Raw genomic sequence first — 9,663 nt, 5'->3', positions numbered from 1 at the left:
TTGTCGGAGAGATGGGGTTGGCTGCAGGCCCTTCTGACTGCGTGAGAGCCAGAAATTGCCACCTGCCACCAACATCACTCCATTTGAGGGATGGGGAGTGTGTCACCTGGAACAAAGAGTGGCTGAGTTTTCTGTAATGTTGCTTGAGGTTGGAGAGTGTTGAGTTAAATAAGTCTAAAAATGTTTGCTGAGCACCTACTATATGCTAAAGAGAGCTAGAGGGTACAGAGTTGAATTAGCCAGACCTGAGTTGCTGACAATGAAGGCTTCCCTATACTTACCATGTCCCTGTAGAGAGGATCACTCACATCCAGGGCTTATGGCCAGATGAGAGTTCATGGGTCTGTGCAGCCCTGGTGGCTGGAATCCAGCTATACCATTGCACACGTGGCTTGGGATGGAGGCGAGGGGCAGTGTGAGCACCCGGTATCTAATCAGGGTCGGGCACTGAAGGACACTGAAGGTGCTGCATTATGTTGGCTCCCTGCATCTTCTGGGAGATGAGCTGTACAGTATGGAACAAGCTGGAAAGTACTGTGGGACAGAGACGAATTGGCGGCTGCGCTGTGGCAGGAGACTGTGTGTGTATATGTAGGGCAGGGGGAGGCGTTCAGAAGAGTGAGACACTTGAGAAGCCAGGGCAGGGGGTGGGGGTAAGGAGGCTTCCTGGAGTGGGTGAGATTTGAAAAGGACTCTGCCTGGGCTCCTGGTCCTGGTTTGGCTTGGATCAATGTGGGACCACAGTCTCTCCAAGCACTGAAGTGGTGTAAATTGGAGTTTGGCATAGAGGGGGAGGGAGACGGTCTGGTAGGTGGTGCCTGTGGTGGGCAGATGTTCATTTCAACACAGCCTGCCTAGTGAGCCTTAACGGAAAGCCCTCCCCCACCCACCACCTCCTTCCCACTTGATGAATGACAAGGGACCACATAAGGCCTGCACCTTCAGGTTGCTTACCATCCGGGAAGGGACTTAGACAAGAATACCAGTGACTCTGATGCAAGATAAATGAAGAACAGATTAGAGGGATCTTCTAGGCCTTATGGACCGGGAAGACCTCGGCAGTCAGAATGCAGACGGTGTCTTAGAGAGCGGAAAATGCCTAGGCAGAGGCAGCGAGGTCAACCTGTTCTGAGAAGTCTCGAGAAACTGCTAGCTTGCTCATTCTGGCTGAAGTTTGGGACTGTACTGGGTTACGCAGTGGGAATAGTAGGTGGGATTAGCTTACGGAGGGCCTTGAATGCCAGGGTAAGAACTTTGGATCTGATTTGCAGAAAGTGGGAGCCACTGAAGGTGTTTGAGGAGAGGAGTGACGGAGCAGAGCAGCACCTTAGGAAGATCAGTCTGTGCCAGATGTGCTGGGGTGGAGGCTCCAGTGGTCAAGGGATAATGAACCAATGGATGCAGTGACAGGGAAGAAGGCTCTGGGTGGCTTTGGGGATGTCTGCAGCTGGGAGTGAAGGAAGAGACACTGGCCATGGGGACGGCAAAGGCACCGTCGGAGGGATGGGAGAGGACTTTTCCAGCACATTTGTACTTTTCTCTTTTCCACCCTGTCTAGCCCCTGGTACGTAGCAGGGGCTCAGGAAGGTGGCTGGATTGGGTGAGTGGTGGAGGAAGTGGGAGCCATGTTCTGGGAGAGGGATGATGAATGCTATGGAGGGGTTTGTCCATGAAGGGAAGGCATCATCTGGGCTGAATGGGAGCCTGTGCCAGCCAGCGGTAGGTTTGGGAGTGTGTGTGTGTGTGTGTGTGTGTGTGTGTGTGTGTGTGTGTGTCGGGGGGGGGGTGGGCGGTGGTTGGAAGAAGTTCCTGATAGTCTCTCCCATCCCAGCCCAGGGAGGGTAGGGGTGAGAGGTCAGCCATGTACTGTCTCTGGCAGCGGGCGAGTAGTCAGGACACAAGTTTCCCACAGTGGGGGAACTGAGGCAGGATTTTGGTTCCCCTGGGCTCCTCTGAAGTTTCTGCTCTGCGGGGGCAGCCCCTCTTTCTTGAGGCCTCACGCTTTAGAGTCACAGCCTGGAAGCCCCCACCGGCCATCCCCTTCCACCCTGAGGACTCAACCCTATTCCCCTAAGGACCAGACAGTCCCCCCTCGGCCCGTGGCTGAGCAGCCCCATGTCCTGGGTGTTCCTTTGGCTTTGGAGCATCTGGGGCCAGCTGGCACCCCTGGTTCTGGCTTGGTCTTGGCCCCCTGCTCCAAACCGTTATACCCACTTCCTCCGCCCCACAGGAAGCTCACAGGGGGCGGTTATGACTTAATCAAGAACATCAAACGACCAGGAGCTGGCTCTGTGAGAGGTGGGAAGGGAGGGAAGAGCCTGGGCTGTTTGGCCTGGGCCCCTTCATGGGACAGGACCCGTTTAATCTCAGCAGGAACTGCCCTGCCCACCTGCTTCCCCTCCACTAAGCCGGGGTCTCAGGAGCTGGGAGGGGAAGCCCAGAGGTAAACAGGGACGGAGCGGTGTGGGGAGTGTTGCTCCCCTCGCCCCTGACGCCACCCTGAGAGGAGACAGACAACCACAGACCCGGGCCTCTGCAGCAGGCACAGCTGGTGTCTCTCGGAGGCTGGCTCGTTCCTGACTCACCCCCGGGCTTCCCCCTCCGCTGTGGTTTTCCTGTCGGCAGCTGATTCACCATGCTGACATGGAGAGGCAGCTGGTGGGGGAAAGAGGCCTGTGTGCTGCTCCTCAGAGTTGGCTCTGGCTCTGGCTCTGCTCTGTGCTGTGTGACCTTAGTTAAGTTCCTTCTCATCTCTGGGGTTCCTTCCCTGACTTGCCGATGGCCCATTCTTTCCTTGGCTCTCAGGGAGTTCTGGGACCTGGGATCTATTTTTTGCAAAGTAGGGAATGTCTGTGAACACTCATTCCTACTCAGGCGTGCACACACGCAAATACAACCCAACACAGAGACACTGGGCAGCGCCCCCTCAGACAGGAGCACTTGATCCCAACTCCCTGTTCATTTTACCTTGTTTCCGCCACCTGAAGCACCTTTACCTACCGTCTGCCTGTTCACAGATTAGGGAGATGATGGTACAGCATGGCGGTAAAGCACTGGATCTCAGCCCTGCCAATTTCTAGCTATGTGACCCTTTCTGAGCCTCAGTTTTTGAATCTGTAAATGGGGATAATAATGGTCATGGCTTCATAGGTCATGAGGAGGAAACACAAAAGTATACATGAAACACTTAGTACTGTTATGCCTAGCGCATAGTAAATGCTCACTAAAGGAAAACCATAGTTGTTTGCTGCATCTGGCTGGTCTTTCAAGGCTGGTGCCAGGCTCCTTCTCATGCCCTCAGGGACATTCCCAGAGCACCTGCCTTCTGCACAGGGCCTCTGTGCCTCTCCAATATGTGTGCGTCCCCAGAAGCCAGTCATGTCTGGCTGTGCGTGGCTCTCTGGCTCTTCCTGGGGGTGGCTGGGTCTCTTCACTGTTATACTCAGCTTCCTGGGGGGCTGTAGGTCTGAACATCACTGGCTGCCTTTCCCAAGCCTCTCCTTGCCTTTCACCCTCTCCTCTGTGCTAGTCTATGCTGAGAACCCTCCTCTCGGATCCTGCCGCTTGGTGGCATAGGATGTGTTTCCACAAGCCCTCCTGGGCAGGTGCTGCCCTGTCCCCTCTGTGTCTGTATCTCTGATTCCCGGCACACAACAGGCATTTGGGGATCAATGGCTAAATGAATAGGTAAGTGGTTCTCCTGGGTGGGGCCGGGGGTATCAGTAGGACCCAGCTTGGTGCCAGATACCAGGTGACCCCTTGGCAAAGGCAGAGCCAGGAAGCAGGGTCTGGTCATCACTGCCTGGCCCTTCAGGCCCATCGGCCCCACTCCTGGAACCTGGATCCAGGGAGATGGGAATGAACTCTGTCCTGGGACTGCTTTCAGTAGAGCATCTGCTTCTCTTCTGATGCCTGGCTTTTACCCTCCTGAGACGGGAACAGCACGACTTCCTTCAGCCTAACCCAGTGAGGGGCCACTCTGGCCTTCAGTGAACTCTGACTCAGCCAGAAAGAGCAACTTGGAGTCAGCAGTTGTTTGTGGAAGGTGCTGCCATCCTGTGGGGACTCAAGCTGGGTCCTGGAGAAATGGGATGGTGGCCTCCAGGAAGCCCATCCTGGACATCATCCATGCAGACCCCCAGGTGGGCAGCCCTGGGAAGCCCCACTCTCCCCTCTGACCTCCTGCCCTGCAGTGGAGGCTTTTGCCCCTTCTCTGCCTCCCCCTTGACATTCCCTGCTGTGTGAAGAGTGATCTGGCATGGGAGTTGTTCAGAGTTCTGGGCCTAGGCTCTCAGGGTCAATGTGGAGAAATGGACAAAGCCCTGGGGGCTGGGCATTAGGAAGCCCGGGTTCAAATCCTGGCTCTGCCATGGAGCTGCAGAGTGACCTTGGCCAGAGAGATGACTTCTAGGCTGGTTTTCTTCCTCTTAGGCAGCAAGTGTCCCAGGAACCTTCCTGAGTCCCAGCTGGACTAGGGCCCAGAGGAGTAGGGAAAGAAGCCTAGGCAAGATCACAGGCTCTGGAATCAAACTACCTAAGGATGATTCCTTCCTCTGCTACTTACCAGCTGGGTGCAACCTTGTGTCTTACCTCTCTGTGCACCAGTTTCAGCATCTATAAAATGGAGACAATCATAGTGCTTATCTCATAGGGTTGTTTGAGAATGACGTATGAGCTAATGCATGTGAATCATTTAAGACAGTGTCTGGCACATAGTAAGTGTTATGTACTTTCCTGCTGTTTTTGGTAGTGTTTATTTTTATTTTTATTTTTATTTATTTTTTTGAGATAGGGTCTCACTGCATTGCTGAGGTTGGAGTGCAGTGGTGTGATCTCAGCTTACTGCAACCTCCACCTCCCGGGTTCAAGTGGTTCTCATGTCTCAGCCGCCTGAGCAGCTGGAATTACAGGCATGCACCATCAAGCCTGGCTAATTTTTGTATTTTTAGCAGAGATGGGATTTCGCCATGTTGGTCAGGTTGGTCTCGAACTCCTGACCTCAAGTGATCCTCTGGCTTTGGCCTCCCAAAGTGGTGGGATGACTGAGCTGCTGTACCTGGTGTTTTTGGTAGGGCTCTTGATAGGAAGCAGAATGTAAGTCTTTGAAGAGCTTGAGTATGGAGATCAGGAGACCGGGGCTCTGTTCCCAGCTCATCCTTTACGTGCCGTGTGACCTTGGGTAAGTTATCGCTCTTCTTGGGCCACAAAACTGTATTATCTTGCATTTGCTGCAGTTGGCTTTTGTAAGTGAGGCACATGTGATGCCACAGTGGGCAGCTGCAGGGTTTCATTCAGGGGAAGGACTCCTGGAGGCAGGCTCCTTCTCCTGCAGCCTAGGAAGGAAGGCTGTAGGTGGGCAGGTCCCAGCTGCTGCCCTAAGGCGTTGCAGACACTAGATAGCAGAGCTGCTCCCCTACAGCTCTATTCAATCAGGCTAACATATGGACAACTACGTGTAATGTGCCTGCTACAAAATACAGTTATATAGATTAGATTACAGACGTTTATTATCTTTCCACTTTCCCCCATTTCCCAAATCTTCTACAGTCAGCCCGTATTTTTTATGCTTAAGAAAAAAAGAACCTCTTCATACAATGAAGCTATTAAAAAGTACCATACATATTTAAACAAAAATATATTATATGAACTTGGGTTCATATTGAAGTTCTTTTTGTGAATCAATCATATTTTTTCAGATGACGGGTGGGGTGTTGGTTTGAAGTGAATATCAATTTGTCAAGCCTCAGAAGACTTGGAGGGAGGGCCTATGGTAGGAGTGTCTATGGCCTTCGGCCATCCAGCCTGGAAGACAAAAGTTAGATATGAATAGAAGGGTAATCCACCTTCCCATGCGGTGGACACACCCTGAGTGTTGGGTGGTGTTTAGAAAGGTTTTCCACAGTAGTTGACATCAACAGGATGACCATTCTGAGCCTCAGTTTCCTAATCTGTAACATAGGGATGGGCAGCTGTGAGCTAAACACATGAAGATGGAGCTCCAAATGGGAGCTGACGGGAGAATGTGGCTTTAGATCCGGGGCCCAGAGGGCTTGCTGACTGGCCTGACCTGGACCTGGCAGAGTTACCCATCCTGCCACAGGCAGTGCTGGACAGGAGTCAGCCTCCTGCAGGACCAGTTAGCAAGAGCAGAGAACAGCCCAGATGGAACTCTCCCTGCAGGCAACCTGCCTCTGCAAGGGACGAAGCCCCACTGAGCCTGCTCCGAGTGTCTCTAAAATGAACCAATCGTAAGCCAGGGTGGAGCAAGGCCTGAGGTGTTTCCCTGACAGAGGTCCCTTGAGTGGGAAACAAATGGAGAGGGGAGTATGTGTTCCCATGGGGACACACAAACCGTTTTGAATGATACCTGGTATGAAGCAAGCACTCAATAAATGTTTGTTGCTGCTGATGATAAAAACGAGTGGTAAATTATACTAGTATGGTTGGAAAACCGTGTCCCACTCACTGCCTTAAAAGGTAGAATATTAGAATGCTTTACAGTGGGACCTATGAGACCTCATTGTATGTAGATGAAATAGGAACGGCAGGGGAGGTTTGACTTATCTGAGGTTATGGAGCAAGTGGGTGTCTAGGCCTTGAGTCACCTTGGGACTTGTAGATAGCCCACCTCCCTGACCCCTGGCCCCTCTGAACACACAGCAGTGGAGTAATGAGGCAGGGAGGATGTATATTCTACTCTGGACTACTCACTTGTTTTCCATCCAAAAGCCCCTCTTATCTGTCCCTCTTATCTGCCTTCTCTGCCCCATACCCTCTCCTGGCAGGGCTGAGCAAGTCTCCTCGTTTGCCAGGAGACGGTATAGCGTGGCACTATAGTTTCAAAACGTGTGCATATCAGGAATCCCTAATGATCCCTGTAAGTTGCATGCAGTCAGAGAACCACTGGGGCTGCGCCTACAGCTTGAGGTGCTTCTAGCTTCTCAGGCATTGATGTCAGTCAGACCTAGCTGTGGGCACAGTATCTGCTCACCTCTGGGCAAGTTTCTTGGCCTCTTAGAGCCTTGGTTTTTATGAGGATTAGATGAGATAATGCTGGTAAAATGCTTAGTGGCAGGCCCAGGGAAGAGTGTACCTTCAGTGAAGTCAGAGGATAAGAGTGGTGATGATACAGCCTCCTGCTGTCATTACTTCGGGGGAAGTGGCAGGGAGTCTTCATCTCCGAAGGCTCAGGTCCCCGATCTGGAGAGAAGGAGCTTTCCAGGGTTACTTGGAGCTCTGGTGGGAGTGTCAGCAGAGGTCTTAGGTCTCTGTAGTCTTGAACCCCAGACTGTCTGAGCCCAGCCTTGACCTGGGTGCTCTTGGCATACAGTTGAGGGCTTATGTGTAGAGTCACAGGATCTTGGTGTTTCAAGCAGCTCTGTGGTCCATCCAATCAACCTGCCTGCCCAGTCTGATCCCAGGGACCGCATCTAGCCTTTGTTCACACACCTCAAGGCTTGGAGCGCTCATGATCTTTTATTTCTGGAAAGAACTGACTCTTAGAAAATATGAGCTAGAATCTGAGCAAACCCACCCTCCCTTGGATTCCCCATGTTGATCCTGATTTTGCTTGTTGGAATTACACACAATGTGGAAACTCCCTGGTGGGACCAAATCTTAGAGCGGAAGACCCCAGGCCAGTGATTCTGACATAGGAAGGAGATATTTTCCTTTAAAAACTTTCTATCTAACCCAAATGGCTACCCTCAAAACCCCCACAAACTTTCTGATTATTGAAGAAAGAGGGGTTTTGTGTGTGTGTGTGCGTGTGTGTGTAAAAATTCAGGGGGCAAAGAACAGACCTGCAGGAGGAAATAACTGCTCAGAGATAACTGCTGTGAACAGTTTGGTGTTTTGGCTTTTTTTTTTTTTTAAAAGCACACACATACAAGATTGGGATTATACCACACAAACCACTTCCTGCGCTGCCACTTTTGGCTGAATGCTGTGCAGGGAGGGTTTTCCCATGCGATTGAGCATTCTTCTCCAGCAAGTTTCCCAGCTCTGTGGTATTGCTGTGACCTGATTAAGCGTTCCTCACCCGTTGCACATTTAGGCCTTGTGAATTTCTCATTAGCATCCACGTTGCTAGAGTGATCGCCTTGTCCCTATGTATATTTTTGTGCTCAACTCTAATGAGCTCCATGGAATGAATTCCTAGAAGTGGCTTTCCAACTCAGGTGGCTTTTAAACTTGAGGTCAGAGGACCAGAACTTCCCACCGTAACAAGTCTCCTGATTTAGCTTCAGCCCCACTGGTGGGAGAGCGTTCTGTCTGTCCCTGGTGCTAGTGGACCCACCCACAGGACAAGGAGCAGGCTTTCAGGGTTTGTGTATCTGTGACAGAGAAGGAGATGGAGAAAGGCAGATAGATACGGAGGAGTGTTTTCTCTTCAATTACAGTCTGACTTTTGACCCTCTCCTCTCTGGGAGTCTGTGGTGTCATTAACTAATCATGGGCTCTCTTTACTATTTAATGACCTCTCTCCTCAGTGACTTCTTCCTCCCCAACAGTCTCCTGGAAAGGAGGAGGTGGGAAGATGAGTCAGCAGGGGAAAGTTTCTCCAGAGTGGGTGGTGGGTGGTGGGTGGTGATGGGGTTCTCAAACTCTGACAAGCATCAGTCCCTTGGACAGTTGGTGAAAGCAGATTGCTTGGTCCCACCCCCAGGTTTCTGATCCTGTGGGTCTGGGGTTCTTCCTGAGTATGCTCATTGCTAACATGTTCCCAGAGGACACTGCCGCTGCTGGACCACACTGTGGGTACCAGTAAAGTAGTGGGATGGGGTGGGGTGGGGTTCCATGGTGAGTTTCAGCTCCTGATGCTGCTGACAGTAGGAACCTTGTCCTGTTGAATAAAGGCTCATCTTGTGAGGCCTGGACTCACCTTCCCCTCTTCCCAGGTATCCTTTGTATATATTGGGGACTTTCTGTGCAAGAGGACAATAGGATTATCAGCATCCTCACTTTGCGGAAAGGAAAATTGAGTCTCTGACAGGTGACCCAATGTGTCTAAGGATGTCGAAAGTAGGAACACTAATACTGGAACCCTGGCCCAGTCACACTTCCCACCTCGACTTCTCCCGTGCAGGTCTGGTGCGGAAGCAGAGAGGCCTTGCCTGACCATTGCACCGGCCCCAAGTGAGGGGCCTGGGGAGCAGGCTCGCCCACCCCATCTCTGAGCTGGGATCTTGCTCCACTTCTTATCCCTTGACTCACTCTTCAGCAACATGATCTTCTTCCAAGGTCTAGTGTTCTCCAGCAGTTTATGTTCCCAGTTATTGTTCTGGCAGGTTTTCCAGGAAGCCAGGAACTCTCTCCTGTCAAGCCTGGGCTTTGCCTGGCAGGCACAACAGAGGGAGAAGAGAGAAGCCTCAGCTGGCTGGGCGCGGTGGCTCACTCCTGCAATCCCAGCACTTTGGGAGGCCGAGGTGGGCAGATACCTGAGGTCGAGAGTTTGAGACCCGCCTGACCAACATGGAGAAACCACATCTCTACTAAAAATACAAAATTAGCCGGGTGTGGTGGGACATGCCTGTAATCCCAGCTACTTGGTAGGCTAAAGTAGGAAAATCACTTGAACCCCGGAGGCAGAGGTTACAGTGAGCCAAGATCATGCCACTGCACTCCAGCCTGAGCAACAGAGTGAAACTCCGTCTCAAAAAA

At 51.8% G+C, this 9,663-nt stretch overlaps 1 protein-coding gene across 2 annotated transcripts in view; it reads left to right on the top strand.

Moving 5' to 3' along the window:
- The window catches only part of CD82 (CD82 molecule), a 54,545-nt gene that overhangs the window by 1,276 nt on the left and 43,606 nt on the right, over positions 1-9,663 (top strand). The window lies entirely within an intron of this gene.

This window comes from Cebus imitator, unplaced genomic scaffold (assembly GCF_001604975.1).
Source record: "Cebus imitator isolate Cc_AM_T3 unplaced genomic scaffold, Cebus_imitator-1.0 Scaffold58, whole genome shotgun sequence".
Lineage (NCBI taxonomy): Eukaryota > Metazoa > Chordata > Mammalia > Primates > Cebidae > Cebus > Cebus imitator.
This window is presented reverse-complemented; position numbering and strand designations above follow the sequence as displayed.